This window comes from Podarcis gaigeae, assembly GCF_964106915.1.
Source record: "Podarcis gaigeae genome assembly, chromosome: 2".
Classification (NCBI taxonomy): Eukaryota; Metazoa; Chordata; class Lepidosauria; order Squamata; family Lacertidae; genus Podarcis; species Podarcis gaigeae.
The window spans coordinates 54,412,007-54,429,311 of record NC_139679.1 but is presented as its reverse complement, the minus strand read 5'-3'; the positions used below and the strand labels follow the sequence as shown (position 1 = coordinate 54,429,311).

At 39.7% G+C, this 17,305-nt stretch overlaps 1 protein-coding gene across 2 annotated transcripts in view; it reads right to left on the bottom strand.

The window, feature by feature from the left end:
• The window catches only part of DPYSL3 (dihydropyrimidinase like 3), a 54,874-nt gene that overhangs the window by 34,209 nt on the left and 3,360 nt on the right, over window positions 1-17,305 (bottom strand). The window lies entirely within an intron of this gene.

Below are 17,305 nucleotides of genomic sequence, written 5' to 3'. Positions count from 1 at the left end.
AAAGTGCTCCCTAAGGAATTCAAAACCCATCCATTTTTAAAATCCTGCTGTTGTTCGGAAAATAGTGTGTGCAGGAAAGGGAGAAGTGCAACAGGGTTACTATACCTAACTTTATTTTAGAACAACAACCCCCCCACCCGGTTTTTTTTTAGAATTTTCATATTATTATTTTTTGTCAAAATGATCAATATTTTTTCAAAGGTTTTTATTTCGAAATCCATTTCTTTCAGGGCTTGTGAAAAGAAATTGACATACATAAAGCTGGGGGGGGCACAAAACAAGCAAAATCAAAAAGTTTCTCATCATCAAGCCCTCTGGAATATAAACTTTCTTTGTTCTAAAAAGTTTTACAGTGTGGTTAGGGGGTCTAAGATTGTTGATGTGGTTTGTGGATATCGCGCTTCATACCTGAGGTGAGATAATCTCATCCATTTGCAGAACATATGTACAAAATATCTGCTCTGTAAGCTGAAGGGAGGGCAGGGGAAATATTGTATAGTCAGCCACTAGAGCTTGTGGAAGAAGCAAACTATCCTAAAGCACATTCTAGAATTCCCACTAAGCACCCAGGGTTTTAACCACAAACCCCTTGGTATGAGTCCAGGACTGTGGGTGCTCAGACCACAGAGCCACTTTAGGGTCCACCACCTACCATGTCAGCCGACAGACTATGCCAGTAGAGATGGCTCACACTTACCCTTAGAAACGCTTATTTTCAGTAGAGACAAAAACATTTGCCAGTTGGGTTGACTGGAAATTCAGTAATTCCACAGTAGCTAGCAAATGACTAAATGACTCTGACTTGTGTAACGTAACAGCTCTTGTTGCTCAGTGATTCTTCATTTTGATAAATATGCAATGAAGAACTTTTACCTCCAGGGTCTTTCACATTTCAACAATTTACACCATCCTCAGAATTCATGCAGAGAAGTTAGAGAATAAAGTGGACCCAAACATGGGCTTTCTTTTGTATGAGTCTTTATGCATATTGATTAACCTGCATCCTTCTGCTACATTAACCTTTCCCACTTTCTACTCTTGTTCCACTCTCAGATCTGCTCTTTTGCATGCATCTCACCTGGCATGCCAAGGAAAAGCCAATACTGGTTTGAAGATTAAAAGTGAGCCAAGGGCATCCATCAAAATGCTCAGTGGAGCAGCTTATGCTTAGAGACTGGGAATTACAGTAGAAGGAATCCCCTTCCTCCTCTCTTGGAGCTGTTGCAGGTGGTGGGTTTGTCAAACACAGAAAGATCACAGCAAATAATTGTTGTTAAATATAAAGTGAAAGAGACAGAGAGTAATCAGAACTACCTATGGCTAGAGTTTCTTTTCAGAAATAGCACAAAGTTAGTTTTATCTCTTGTGCAGCATATTATTTAATGAAAATTGAGTATTTCTGCAATGCACATATACTAGTGGCTCCATTAAATCCCCTTAATAAAAATATTTGGATTTCCTAGTCTACAGGATCTCCACAGAAAGACATGGAACTTCTGTAACAAATAATCATTTTCTGCATCTTAGTCCCGAGAAGAAAACAGATTTTATAAATCAATAGACAAGTGTAGTAAGAAAAAACAGCCTTCACATTTATACCATTCCTAGTTCTCATATCCCAGAGGCATGTCCCTGTCATCCAAAAAGCTCATTGGTTTGGTCAATGGAAAGGCTTATTCCTAGTGGTCATAGCATTCATAAAGCCTTGGGGTAAGGATGGTTGGGTCATCTACATCTATTCTGTAGCTGAGGCAAAGGGCAGGCTACCCTGAAGAGATTACAGTATACATACACTGGAATTTCAAACACTAGGCTGGATGCTAGTGATGACATCTACGGGGGGGGGAGGGGAGGTGCAACCCAAACATTTAGTATCTATACGGGGACTCAAAACCCGCTGTCAGATTTGTAGCACTGAGACAGCCATGTATACAGGTCACATGATACCCTAAAACAAACTTTTATAATCACTTTTTTGAATAATTTGTATCAAACCTATATTAAACAATATAAAATTTATAGCAAAAGATGGAACTTTCAATGAAAGGGGCAGGACTTATGGTGGAAAGGGGAAAGGCACCTGTCACTTTTTGTGTGATGTTAGATCTGGCAAGTCATTTTATGTATTGCTATAAAAACTCTCTTGAAAAATCCATATACAGTACATAGCAAGAGCTGCAAAAGACTCTATTCTTCTATTGTATCCACTCCATTTCCTTCCTCTCCTCATATCCCAAACTCCATAGCCACTGAGCACGCTCAATCCTTTGGGGGATGTTTTTGAAGTTCCCCTTAGAGTTTGTCATAGAAATTACTTGTGCTTCTACGATCTCTGGGTTCCCCTAAGCCTGATACTGTCTACTTGTGAATGGTGCCATTTAGGTTACAAAAGCAGTGGCACTCTCAACACAGCAATGGCATGTGGGCCTGGAGCCTTTCTCGAATCATTTGCAAGTATGGTTTCCACCCTCTTCAAAGAGGTAAAGGGACGTGGGTGACGCTGTGGTTTAAACCACTGAGCCTAGGGCTTAAAGATTGGAAGGTCAGCGGTTCGAATCCCCGCGACGGGGTGAGCTCCCATTGTTCAGTCCCAGCTCCTGCCTAGCTAGCAGTTCGAAAGCACGTCAAAGTGAAAGTAGATAAATAGGTACTGCTCCAGTGGGAAGGTAAACAGCATTTCCGTGTGCTGCTCTGGTTTCGCCAGAACCGGTTTAGTCATGCTGGCCACATGATGAAATGAGCGCCGCAACCCCAGAGTCATTCGTGACTGGATTTAACTGTCAGGGGTCCTTTACCTTTACCAAAGAGGTAAACTGTCTCTGGAGAGCAGCAGCACAGATCTAGTAAATCAGCATTGCTGCAGGTGGATGACAGTCAGCCTGGTCAAATGGAACCAAGCACTTTTTAAATTTTATTTATTTGTTTAAATTATTTGTATACTGCCCTTCATCCAATAGATTCCAGGGTGGTGAAGAACATACATAATATAAAAACAAGGGATGGTCCTTCAAATATTGAAGCAGCTTAGTCATGCTGGCCACATGACCCGGAAGCTGTACGCCGGCTCCCTCGGCCAATAAAGTGAGATGAGCGCCGCAACCCCAGAGTCGGCCACAACTGGACCTGGCCTGGTCAGGGGTCACTTTACCTTTTTACAACACACATCTTTTCATAAGTTGCATCCAAAGTTAGGCAGATATAAGTCTGCTTGTATAACAGGATTTTCTGGCCCACTACAGCTCCCTGAAAAACCTCTCCTGAGATTAGAGGGAACTGCAGTGGGATGGGGGGGAATGAGCAGACACAACTTTCACTTGTGTATCTTTTAGATAAAACTTCATGATCAGGATTCACTTAACAAACCCCATCAGCAGAAGCCCCATGCAAGCACTTACACAATGGGAGTTTCCCCTTGCTTCCTTGTGCCCCCTACCCTTGGTAGGGCTGCTGGTGTTGGGAGAATATCCAGAAAGGGAGGGGCAGAATTGCTCCATTTGTCAAGCGAAATGTTTGTAATAGTAGAACACTGAATTCTACCCAGTGTGTATTACTGGATAATGGGTAAAGGTACACATAAAGGTAAAGGGGACCTCTGACCATTAGGTCCAGTCATGACTGACTCTGGGGTTGCGGCACTCATCTTGCTTTATTGGCTGAGGGAGCTGGCGTACAGCTTCCGGATCATGTGGCCAGCATGACTAAGCCGCTTCTGGCAAACCAGAGCAGGGCACGGAAATGCCGTTTACCTTCCCATCAGAGAGGTACCTATTTATCTACTTGCACTCTGATGTGCTTTCAAACTGCTAGGTTGACAGGAGCAGGGACCGAGCAACAGGAGCTTACCCCGTCGCGGGGATTCGAACTGCCGACCTTCTGATCGGCAAGTCCTAGGCTCTGCGCCACCTGCACCCTGGATAATGGGTAGTGTAGTTTAAATACAGATCCCTTAAAAAAAAACCAACCACACACCACCCATCCCTCTTGGGCCTCTGAAACATTTATTGATTTGCCTCTGCAACTACAAGATGAATGCTGCCACATAATGAATATTTGTCAGCTGACAAAAGTTTGACATATCTTCATACCATTACTTTCTGCACTATTTAACTATATTGCAATACCCAGTATTCTCAATGAAGTTCATTTTTTCCCCTGTAGCAACACAACTAAAAGCTTCTTTGAAGAAAGTGATTTAATGGCATTTTAGAAAAAAATTATTTATTTATTTATTATTTTGTATATTTATATCCTGCCATTGCTCCAATGAGCTTATGGCAGTGTACAGGGTTCTCCTGCTTCATTTAATCTACTTCACAACCCTGTGAAGATTAGGCCAAGACTCGTTCAAGGTCATCCAATGTGTTTCATGGCTGAGTGAGGATTTGAACCCTTTGTCTTCCAGGTCCTAGTCTTACACTAACCATTACATCACACTACACCATGCAGGCTGCATGTATGTTCTGGGAAGTGAGGGGAGGTTCTGCTTTCTTTGTTGCCAAGTCACATTTTCTATTCTTTTAAACATTCATTTTTAATGACATTTTTGAAAAAGCTTTTACTTCTCAGATTCACTGCACAAGACATCAACTTCCATGCCAAGTCTAGGCTAGACGTTGTTCCACTTGATGGTTTTCCCTACATTCATCCTGTATGGGATGTGCTGCCAGCATTCCTTTCTGGGCCTGTTTCCTATCTCTTTTTTACCCTTGTAAAGACTCTTTCTTTTCTTCTTTCTTTTTTAAAGAAAAGTGCTTAAGTCTTGCTGCTTCTGCCAAAAATCACACTGGAAACAGTATGCATACTCTGCATCAGCTTTACACCATTGATGACTTCCTGATGTGCATGATATGATATGATATGATATATGCCTCACCCAATTTCTGCAGCAGTGGGCCAAATTATATATGTTTGAGATCCATGATTGGTTCTCCCAAACTTTTCATTTTTTTAAGCAACAACTCTCTCTTCCTCTCTCTGAATTAATCAAGACCTTAGTACTGTGGGGATGGGAAGGCAGAACCCTTCCATACTGCACTGTTTTCTGGCGTAAATGCCTTCACCCAAGCATCTATTATGGGGCAGCTAGGGAACACTTACAATGGGAAATCTATGCAGGGAAAGGGTTGACGTTATCCCCCATCTACCTACAATGCACTGTTGTCCAAATTTCATAATGGATCTAAAACACCTTGTCTTAATATAGCCCAAAGACTCTGGGGTGCTAATACCGTACTGACTTGGGCAGAGCTACAAAATGACTACAAAATCCTATGAAAGATTTGGAGGGGATCCCAAATGTTGGGTTTTGTAGTTAATGAAGCTCTTGATCAGTAATGATACTCAGGCAACTGTTTTGTTGTTCTCTGGAAACATTAAGATAGGTGCAGGGAGTACTTTACTCCTTGCTTCTAACTCTTAAACTGTCCCTTCCTGAAGCAGCTTTTCAAACAAAAGAAGGCTTTTAAAGGTGACACTTTGCTTGTAACAGTGTTGTTTGCCTTGAAGAAGCACAGTTCAAAGCCTAGTTTGTGGGGGCAATACATCTGCAATGATAAGCAGGGTTTGGAATGAACTAGTTCAGTTCAATGAAGTTCAATGAACCAGTTCAAACATCTCTGAGAGCTGTGCTATTTTTCTAGAAAAAGAGGGACTCACCATTAATGCCTCCTGAGAGGTGGTGAAACTGAGTTCCGGTGGGGGAAAAAAGAGCCCTGCCTGGAAGTAGTTTCCATAACTGCTAGGTAATCTAAAGGAGAATTAAGTTCATTTTGGGGCAGAACTTTGAACAACTTCTAGTTCATGCTCATGTTCATTCCCTCCCACCAACACCTCCAAAAGAAGGCCTGAACCCTTAGCTTCCAATAAACAAAAACTAAGTAAATTCAACAGCTATAAAGAACGATAAAACAAACCATGTAGGCAGTGTTCTAAGACTCAGGCAGGTATGGAGGTGTTGCTGTTGCTAAGAGCAGTAGGTAGGTAGCCAAATTCTTCATGTGGGCTGTTGCCAGAGATGTGGAATTTCCAGAAAAGTCTGAACTGAGGCAATTGGCATTGGAATATTTTCAGTTTGCACTGCAACATTTTCTGATATCCTTGAGAGTGATCTAATTTAGCATGTTCATTTTACCTGTATTTAGTATATCAAGCTATAAACTTTGAAATGGCTAAGCTTCCCTAATACTTGCTATTGGAAGTCATCCATTGTTGCTGATGAAGCTATGAAACTGGATTTTTTCCACAAAAATATAAAGCACTGAAAATTTTACACCCCACATCACTGGCTGTTCAGAGTGCCACAAGGAAAAGCTGTGAAAGCCAGAAAGAGAAAATAGCTTATTACAGCTTTTGCCAAATTACCCTCTTCTTTCTGGAAGAACAGAAAGCACCACATCCTGAATCTGCTAGTTAGAGCCAGAGAGCTATCCTGAATGGGACAGGGCATCTGAGGATTTTGTAAATTGAGCCTAGAAAAGAGGAGAAAGTACATTGCAAGATATTTCTCTTCCCACCCCCAATGCAATTATCATCTGGCCAATACAGTGAACAGTATCCAGCTTCCCCACTGCAATAATTCAGTTGCTGACAAGAATGAAGAATAAAGGAAAGTTTGTAAAACCAAAGCACCTGTTTCACTCCCCCCCTAGTTACACACAATACTAAGAATGCTAAGAGGGAGGTGAGATTTCTGCTCAGAACTTCCTCCTCCAAACTTGTCAGTATAAAAGGATCATAGCAATTTCCCATATGAGAGGTGGGAAAGTCACGGATGGAACCACACATTGCCTTAGCCAGGCTCCAGTTGGACATGTATGAAGCAATGCCATTTTCCTGCTTCCTTAACTTGCTTTCTGGAAAGCATATCGGACATTTGTTTTTGTTTCTGACAATTTATTTTTTTCATTCATCTATAGCAACTGTTCTCTCTTTTAATTCACATTCATACAGAAAGACTTCTGAAGACAAATTCACACAATTTATTTTCCCCACTGTAACCATGTATATGGTGTGCTTGTCAAAGTCTCAAGGAATTCCCACAATCACAGCTGCAATTTGAGATGCATTGAGACACACAGTGAGACTGTACAACATGCAGTACTTCCCAGATGTTTTGGTTGATTGAACTGATGTATTTGTAGTTTTGAAGGATCATTTCATGCAAGATGTCTGCCACATACAGGCAGCTTCAAATTTCATCAGTATGGCAGCTGTTGTATGTGGTGAGTTCTATACAGTGGTTGCTGTGTGATTTCCTCAAAGCCACCTGCTTACTTGAGGACTAATAATAATAATAATAATAATAATAATAATTTATTATTTATACCCCATCCATCTGGCTGGGTTTCCCCAACCACTCTGGGCGGCTTCCAACAAAACACTAAAATACAATAATACATACCAGTGATGGGGTAAGAAGTAGGTTGGCTGGGGCTGCTGGGAGTTGTAGTCCAAATCATCTGGAGGGCACCAGATTGGGGAAGACTGTGATACACTATGAGAACACTAGAAATTGGCTGACACAAAACAAGCAGCCAGACAAATATCACAAAGGGGTGTGTTTGCCAACTTAAATGATAGTACTAATGCATAAAACCTAACACATAAAGAAACTGTAAAAATTTCAGCACAGGTTCTACATGGAGAAGAACATATTTTAAATTCTCTACCTGAAGTACATAGGAAAAGCTGCAAGAGGTTCAGAACCACAAAGCTTTCAAGTTCTAGATCTCACTGGGGAATTAGGAACATCCTATACACCAAACTGATCATATTCACCAGTGTTTTTCTGAATGCTGACAGTATAACCTATCATCTAAGATACATGTCATTTACCTTACTACCTAGACAATTAATGAGGTGAATGAATATTTGCTAAAACACCAACATGATATAGGCTCAATGTTGCTGTTCTTTCCAGTTTTACATGTGTGTGACAATACTTTCAAGCAAACCATATATTTATTTGTTTTTGAATAATCAGAATATTGAAGGGCACCACCAAGAAAAATGCTGTATATTTCCCCAAATATAAAGTTATCTTAAAGAGCATCTACTTCTGAAACATGGAAGAGGAGAAAATATCCCAGGTGCTGATCACCCAGGCTTTTAAGCATTTAATATTGTCTCTAAATATTAAAATATTAGTATTCATCAATGTTTTCACTAGCCATAGTTTTATATAAAACAGTGTGAAACTGATGTTAAAAGCAATTTTTTATACTGTATATAGGGCTAGCCTATGACTAACAGATACTACAGTTGGTCCAATTTATATATTAGATGGGGATCTGTCCCATCATACCTTGTCTATGGCACACAGATCTCTTAGTCCACAATTATCAATGCAACATACCCTTGCAAGAAAGAGAGACAACCGAGGCTATAATATCAGAGTCCTTTCTCCAAGAATAAAGCTCATTATGTAGACAGCCAGCTAACAGCATAACAGGCAGAATATAAAAGGTCTCCCCATTACTTAGTTTATATCATCTAATTAAGTGTCATTGTCCATCATGAGAAGAAGTCCAGTGTTTAGGTCTATCTGGTGAGCTCAGACTCCTGGACACAAGAACACTCTGATGGTTAATGGAGACAAGATACTGGGCTTAAAAATTGATTTTTTTATAGCTTATGATACTGTGCTGTATCTTCCCAATAAACCCTCCAGCAAACACAGAGTGACATGACACTTGCCTCTCTCTGGGAGTAACAGCAAACAACTGTCAAAGTTCCAGCTATCTGTTCAGTTCCATTACACGTATGCACACTTTAACCTTCAAGACTTAAATGTGACTGTTAGTAAGGGGCGTTTGGGACAACTGTTGCTTGAATATTTTTTAATGTCTTGATTTTGAAGCTTTTTGAATGTTCTGTAGACTTATATTTAGGTTGACTTTTTTGGTTTTCCTTTTGTACTTTAATCAGGGTACAGCGTGTGATTTTAAAAGAGAGTTTAAAATCCAGTAACTAAGGAGGATTTAAATAAAAAAATTGTCCAGTAGCACCTTAGAGACCAACCAGGTTTGTTCTGGATATAAGCTGCTGTGTGCATGCACACTTCCTCACGAGGATTTGTTGTTGTTTTTAAAATGAATTCTTCACAAAATCTCTATTGGAAAAAGAAATGGTTGCCAAAATGATCAATGCTCACTTTGCAAAAAAATCACTATCAGTAAAGGTACATCTGTTTTTCCAATTATGATCTCATAAGCACCTCTCCCTGAATTTGGGAAACTTGAAATGGACAGTAACTGGGTTTCCTGAAAACACATTGCTGATTTCAGTCCAGATGCTTTTCATTCAAAGCTGTACTATATATTTCTGTTCTGCCTTGCACATTTTCCTGTACAATTTTAACTAAACACACACAATGGGAATAGACAGATGTTAGAATCTCCTGCACATATTACACCTACTCCTCAGCCTCTAATTTATATAGCCAAACAACCCCAGCAACGGAAAGTTTTCCAAAGCACTGGACTTTAAAAAAAAACATGCTTTAATTTAAATGGTTTTCCCCCTTTCAACAAAATAACATTTTACTCTTCCTCCACTCCTCCTTAATTTAAACCAACATGTTTCCAATTAATTTAATTAAAAGAATATGGATTCTTAATCATTTCCAACTCAGATGCTGTGACTGTTCTTTATGAAAAGTCAATTCTGAGTCTACTAGGATATTAATTCAAGTATAAAAAGCATCTAACACAGACTAGGCCTAGATTTAGATTCAAATTTACTTCAATGTGCACAGCTCATTTTTCGTTACTAGGCATAATAGCCTGCTAAGGAACTGGGTGGCTGAGTCAGTTATATGTCGTTTAGGAGGTAGATGTGGCATTACTTCCTCCAAGGAAGAAAGATTTGAGGAAAGAGGACTGATCATTTGAATTACTGCTACAGAAAGGAGGGATAGGACACTTGGTGGCAAAGTGAGATCTTTCTGGTTAGCAATACTGACTTTATTTCGCTTTTACTACTACTACTATTCCGATAGCAATGCATACAGTTCTTCCACTAGGTGACCACAATTACTGCAACTATTTGTAAATTTCCCATTATCTTGCTGAACATAAACTCAGCACAATGCAAAGCACCATCAGTAAATCATGTAAGGCCCAGAGCTGGAGCAGCACACTGCTATTCTGAATCTCCCAAAGCCTAGATTTTAGTCCACTCCTTTACAGTACAAGACGTATAAAGCCAATCATTTCCAACCTGATACAAATAAGTAGGTTCCAATTGTTTGTCAAACAAGTACAAATTTAGTAAAGACTGGATACAATAATTCTCCAAAGGTTTGGGATATTTGGTTCAGAGTTCATGCCTGATTTAGATATGCAAGCATCCTGATATTATGCAAGTATTCTTCATAATCAACACATATGCAGCATTTCTGGAAGCTGTATGTCATACATAATTACCAATAATAATATTCATCCTGAGCAGAAGTGGCAATCACCTGTTAACATTAAATTCTTTATACAATAAAACAAAAAACATATACAAACCAACATGACAGTGTTTTCTTTTCAATTCCTCTTTTACAGAAAGAATCTTGTAGGTACCACACCTGTGAACTCAAAATATCACATCAATCAATACATTTCTGGAAGTGTCCAACCACTGTTTCCTTTATTTAGAAAAGCAACAACGTCATTCGAATTGACTTCAAACTGCTCTACATGTATGTCTTTGGTACCTGTAGTGTTAGTTTCTCTAACAAGGCTGAATTCCAAACCAGACTTTTCCAACACTCTAATGATACAGAAGAATTCACCATGCCTTTGCCACTGTTAACAATCTTGCAGACATTAGTTTCTTTCTTAAGTTTCTTAAAATAAGTTTTCATTGTTCCCATCAAAACCAAAACAGTGCCAGTTTTGGATCATTACATGTTGGCTGAAAAGTTTTTTTGTTGACAGTTCATCAACAGCCAACTAAAAAAAAAGAAAGAAACCCACTACATCACATTTCCAAGTCATTCAGACAATGACCTGAAAGTAACACAATCATAACAATTCTTCTAATTACATCTGATGAGCTTCCCAATTCATCCTCAAATTTATCATTTTCTAACAGAGATGCTATATCAGCTAAAAGACAGGAGCTCTATTGATAATAATGAGCAGTACTAGAGAAATCTGGCTTGCCTTCCTAAATTCCATCCCAAGTCCACAGCTAAAGCAGAATCACAGATCAGTATGTGAACAGCTACATGAAAATACAGGAAGTTTCTTAAAGCAATTACATAACAAATGTGCACTTAAGCTGGCAGTCCGAAAGGAAATTACAAATAAAACAATCCGAAACAAATAAAAATAATGGCACCCTCATGTCTATTGTTCTTCAAGGCAAAATAGATCTGCCAGTGGCTAAACAACAGAGCACTTCCACAAGTGAGCAGGTGTGTATCAATCAATCAATCAATCAATCAATCAGTCAATCAATCAATCAATCAATCAATCAATCAATCACTAACCTTCTAAACTAGGTGCTATTGAAACTGACAATTACTGTTTTGCACTCATGCTTTGGGGCCATTATTATAAATCTTCTAAACTGTATTTTCTAAACAATACATTGAGCACAAAATTATTTGGGCACATTTCCAGTTTGCAAAGGCATGTGCCTGTTTTCTGTTATTTTTTTAGAATATAAATGTGAAAAAATGGCATCCAATGAAGTGCTGAGCATATACACCCTATCAAGTGTCCCTAATTATGGAATACTAACTCCTCCAAAATCTCTCCCCTGCACTGATTAGTTAGGTCAGCCAGGCCACCACATTTGGCCAACAAAATATTTTTGACTAAGCCACACTCACCAGCAAAATAGGGCATGCAAGGGAAAGAGAGAAAATGCAGATCAGCTCCACCACTGCTCTTATACCTTATATTTGACTGAAAAATGGTAGGCCAACAACAATACCTGCAAAAAACTATGAGACAAAGGGAAAGAGAAGAGGAAAACTGTCTCCCATAGGAGTATACAGAGAACTACTACCACTTCTTCCAGCTATTGTTGAGCAGGACACAGCTGAGAGAAAAGAGGAAAGCTGATTCCAACTAAGTTAGAATCAATTTGGCCATGTTTGCATGAAAGCCAAACCATGACTTTGTGCAAATGCACAAATATGCTGGCTGCCAGGAAGATCACAGTTGCTCTGCTCCCCTTTTAGCAAGCTCATTCATACTATCCCAGTAAGCTTACTATGATGTGAGAACAGGGCCTTTGTCTTCGCTCCCAGTTATACCTGGTCTGCAGCATGTCAAGGGTATCAGTATCACAGCAAACTGTACCACAGACTGCAAGCATTTGTCTTCCTCCATTCCCACCTGCACTAATCCCAGAATAATAATACTCTGAGCAAGTAACTGCTGGGAGAAACAAGGAGTGGCTGGAAGGCCTGCCTGCTAGCCACAGATGCTGCTGCAGCTAAAGACAGCCACAGAGGTATGGCCTGGGGCTGAACAACTAGCTTCAAGAAATGAAATTAGGAGCAAGAAGGACTTTGATTGTTTCTCCATTCATCCGACCCCATCAAACTGGACAGCCACTTAGCTAGGCATTTAATAGTAGTCACCACTGTAATGTAGCACTTACTGAGATGTTTCTTCATTTATTGGATGGAGGATTTCCATCCAAACACCAATCAGTCTCCTCTGCATTTGTAGGTCAAAGTACACATTACACAATATCACACATAAATATTCAGTACAGGTAAACTGTGATCAAATCGTTTTACAATCAGTTTTGAATATGGAATGAAACTTTCCCTTCAGAATAATCAATTTAAGAGCTAGTCTTTTCTTCTTCTCTTCAAGGGCACATTTGTGCTTCCACACAAGTGCTATGCACCAATTTCTCTGAAGTAGTATGTTCCTAATTAGCAAAAGTTAACCAGACACATCTCCCCACCCCCACCCCATAAAATGAGAAACCTAAAGCATTTTAAATGGGCCTTGAAACTGCTTGATAATGTAGCTGCATCTGTATTCATGCAAATTATAGCAATTTCAGTTCATCTTTCTATATACTACTACAAGTTACTTATGGTACGAACACTTTATATTTTTAATTTAACTGGCCTCTTTTATGTCAGACATAAATAATAGATGTACTAATTTCACACATTCTGATTTTTATATAGACAATGGAAACCATGACACAATGCTGCAATAGATACCAGCAAATGAATGATTATTCAATAAACTCTTATTTTGATGGAAGATTTACTTAGCGACCATTGGCTTCCACTGAAGAGTAGGAGCATTTTCCCTCATAAACCAGATCATCTCTGTGCCTAATCCTGCAACCAAGTTGTAATTTGCAATTGCAGTAAAGCCTGTGTTGCGTAGTACAATACTGTATTACAACCAGCTGTCAAGGAAAAGCCCTTCACAGAATTACCTAGGAGAAGAGAAAATGTCTTGACCACATGCTGAAGAGACAAAGACTTGTCCAATTCTCGGATAAAGGAAAACATAATAGAATGGGTTTTTTTCTGATTAAGGTAGATGAAGTAGATGTCATTAACAGAATAATCATTCTGCCTTATGCTTCCCAAAGCTCACAAAACAGTGTTTTGCCATATATTTTAGCTCTGCTTATTGTGCAATCCTATATATGTCTACTCAGACATTCTAGAACAGATCTAATTTATATCAGTGCTGGACATAAGAATTCTCAAAGAATGTAAGAAAACCCCTGCTGGATTAAGTCAAAGGCCCATCTAGTCTAGCATCCTTTCTTACAGTGGCTAGTTAGAGATGTAGGGGAAGTCCACAAGCAAGACCCGAGTACAAAGGTGCTCTCCCCAGTTGTGATACTCAGCAACTGGTATTCAAAGGCATTTTGCTTCCAACAGTGGACATAGAACATAGCAAAAAATAAATTGATGTATCTACATAGCTATTCAAATGCCATACATTCTGGGATGATTTGCCACCAACATGGGAATGAGACTTTCAGTTGAAGCTTCTGAGTTTCCTTGACAGGCAGCCCCATATACAGTACAGGGTTATGTTAATGGTGGCAACAGCAGCTCCATCCCACCTTTTAACCTTTTACCAACCTGTCTTCTCCCTCCATAGCTCAGGTGTTCCTTGGGTGTTTTGCGGATTTCTTGTGCTTATTTATTTAAGAACTTTGTCCCTTACAAGTTGTTACACTAATAGCACTTCTGCAGCCAGCCAGCAATAGAGAGCAGAGAAAAACAGAGGAACTTTAAGAAGGCGAGCAGCAACTGCAGTGGGAAATAACTGGAAATAGTGGGGAATGGTATGTACTGAATTCTTAAATAGACAGATGTATGCCTGGCAAGTATGTTTACGATTTGTGGGTGTTGTATGTATGGCAAGTGCATGTGTGGCAAGTGTCATTTTAAAATATACCAACAAAAGACAAGAAAATAAATAATAAAATAGTAGATGTGGATTGAAGTGATATTTATTTACATGCTAGACCACTTAACAGGATTAGATGGATTTTTTTGCCATTTTCAGTTTTGCAGGTTACATACCACTTGACTCACTAGTGCTGAATGGCAATACCTTCAACTACAGCACATTTTAGTCTATTTTTGGACCATCAGCTTTGAAAGCCTCAGCATCTCCTGGAGGAAATGGATGTTTGAAGATTAAACCCATATTACTTGTTTATAGAAATGTTGCAAAATTGATGTTCAGGATCTTGGAGACAAACGGAACAGAGTTAGATGTTTTCCAATCGACAGAAAGTTGCTATAGCATCAATATGTGGTATTTGTTTGGATTTAAAATTGAGATTGATTCAATGAAAAAAGGAAGTCTGGAGTATATGGAACTCCACAGCACCTTTATAAGGAAGGGGTTGATTAGTCCAGAAAGATGTTGGCAACATAACGCTGAAAACCCTCTTTGAGGCATACAATGTGGGCATGTCCTGTGGTCTTTTTTTTTTATCAGAAATTACTACTCATATCAACTTTGTTTTGGAAAAAAAACACATTGATATTTGTGAGTGTTCACAAACTTGCCTTTAGAAGATGTGGAGGTAGTTACCAGAGAAAGGGTCTTTTATGTGGTGATAGTGATATTTCTTCTATTGGTAAATTTGGCTATAGTCCTGTAACTGTTTTTGTCTGCTGTTTTTAATGTTTTGAACATGGTTTACTATACTTGTGGTGTTGAAATTTCTTTCTCTAAACTACCTTGGGGATTATTTTAGAGGAAAGGCAGGATACAGGCTTCCCAAATAAATGAGTGTTGTACATTCTAACATTTTTCCTAGTGGGGCAATAGAGCTTCCAGGGTGTTCCAAGGGCTGAGGTTCAGCCTATGCACTAATGTAAATTGTAATGCACAAAGGAACAAAGATATTATGTTAACACATGACTGGCCCTTGCATACTAGTTTTATTAACTCAATAGCAGCTGCAGGAATCCCCAATCCTATTCTGGACCAAAGGTGGGTGAGGGGCTCCAACCATTTGTCCTCAACACAGTCCTGATCTGGATTGCACACACACACAGCCCAGAGACTGCCAATGTTCTAGGAGAAAATAACAACTGCAACTCTCCCCCACTCAATCCAGATTGGAACAGTGGTGGGGACAAATGGTTGAAGTTCCTTCATGTTCCAGCCCCAGCCAGGATCACCACACATCTTATTTGTTTAGTAAAGAAAAAAAATTGTGTGATAATGCTGTCTCGATCCTAAGAGAAACAGTGTGTTGCAGTGGCTTAAGTGCAGGATCTGGGAGGCCTGGGTTCAAATCCCCAATGGGTGACAGTCACTATATTTCAGCCTAACAGGGTTGTTGCAAGAAAAAATACTAAGGGGGAGAATACCATGTACTCTCCCAGGAGCTCCTTGGAAGAATGGTGGAATAAACAAGACTAAATAGTAAGATAGGAATTGGATCAAAAGTTGGTAGCTGAAAGTCTGTGTCATGGCAGACTCTTTTGGCAAATATTTAGCAAAAGCTGTTTGAAAGGCAGCACAGTACTAATAAATCAATATTCTTTGCACCTTTTTGAAGAAAAACCTACCACAGCTAAAAATCCAGCACAGCTCTCTTCCAAAGTTTCAGATCAGGAATACCTGAACTAACAACCCTAGATCAATACAGATCTAGGCAGAATCAGAGAAAAAGAAGTTATCATACCATTATAAGCATTTATCAGCAGTTCGTTTATAACCTATTCATTGATTAAGAACTTAATCTTCAAATCAGTTTTATTTGGCTTAGACGGTTAAAGGGGTGCCAGCTCTTACATGTGACAAAGGATCTGTTGTCCCAGTCTCAAGGATCCGGCCCTCATCTACAGCTGGATGAACTGAAGTTCAGTGTGAAATTAGCCTTATTCTGTTAAGGCAGCCCCTTAGCAAAGCAGCAACCTTACTGAATCATATGAAATAGGAATTCATTCTATGGATGATTTCAGCTCCAGCTGACTTCACTGAAGCAGCCCACACTGACCTAGAAATGGACAGGAGAATTTCCAACCAATACTTATGCCCGTATCTGGCACAGTTCCATCCTCTTTAGAACTCAGAACTAGTTAATGCATGGTGGCCTTTCTCCTGCATGGAGTAACTAACAATGTAAACCATCACTTAAGACTTATCAGAAAAACCTTATTTGTGGCAAATATATACATTGCGTAAATAATATTGGCATTATATTCTTGATTCATGTTCTTGCAGCAAAACATAAGCTCTACCACATACATAACAGTGGTTCTGTTTCATTGCCACACTTGTTAGGTCCGTATGGAAATTATCATGTATGAAGCATCTATCAGTAACACCAGCTATGTACACTTAACACTTAACTCTGACTCCAGTGCACTTCCACTACTGGCATTTGAAGCCATGTCCACATGACATCAGCCACAATCCATATGTAGTTTCTTGAGAAATACTGCTATTTGATGCATTTTCCCTCAAATCAGCTTTCATCTGATTTGAAAACGTAATCCACAATCATTTCAAAATTAAGGTGAAGTATGTACATTTACATGCACAGATGACAGCTCCATGAGCAGAAGCTCAGGGTGAGTGGGTTGTAAGGTAAAGGTACCCCTGCCTGTATGGGCCAGTCTTGACAGACTCTAGGGTTGTGCGCTCATCTCACTCTAGAAGCCGGGAGCCAGCACTGTCCGTAGACACTTCCGGGTCACGTGGCCAGCGTGACAAGCTGGATCTGGCGAGCCAGCGCAGCACACGGAACGCCGTTTACCTTCCCGCTGGTAAGCGGTCCCTATCGAACTGCTAGGTTGGCAGGCGCTGGGACCGAACGATGGGAGCGCACCCCACCG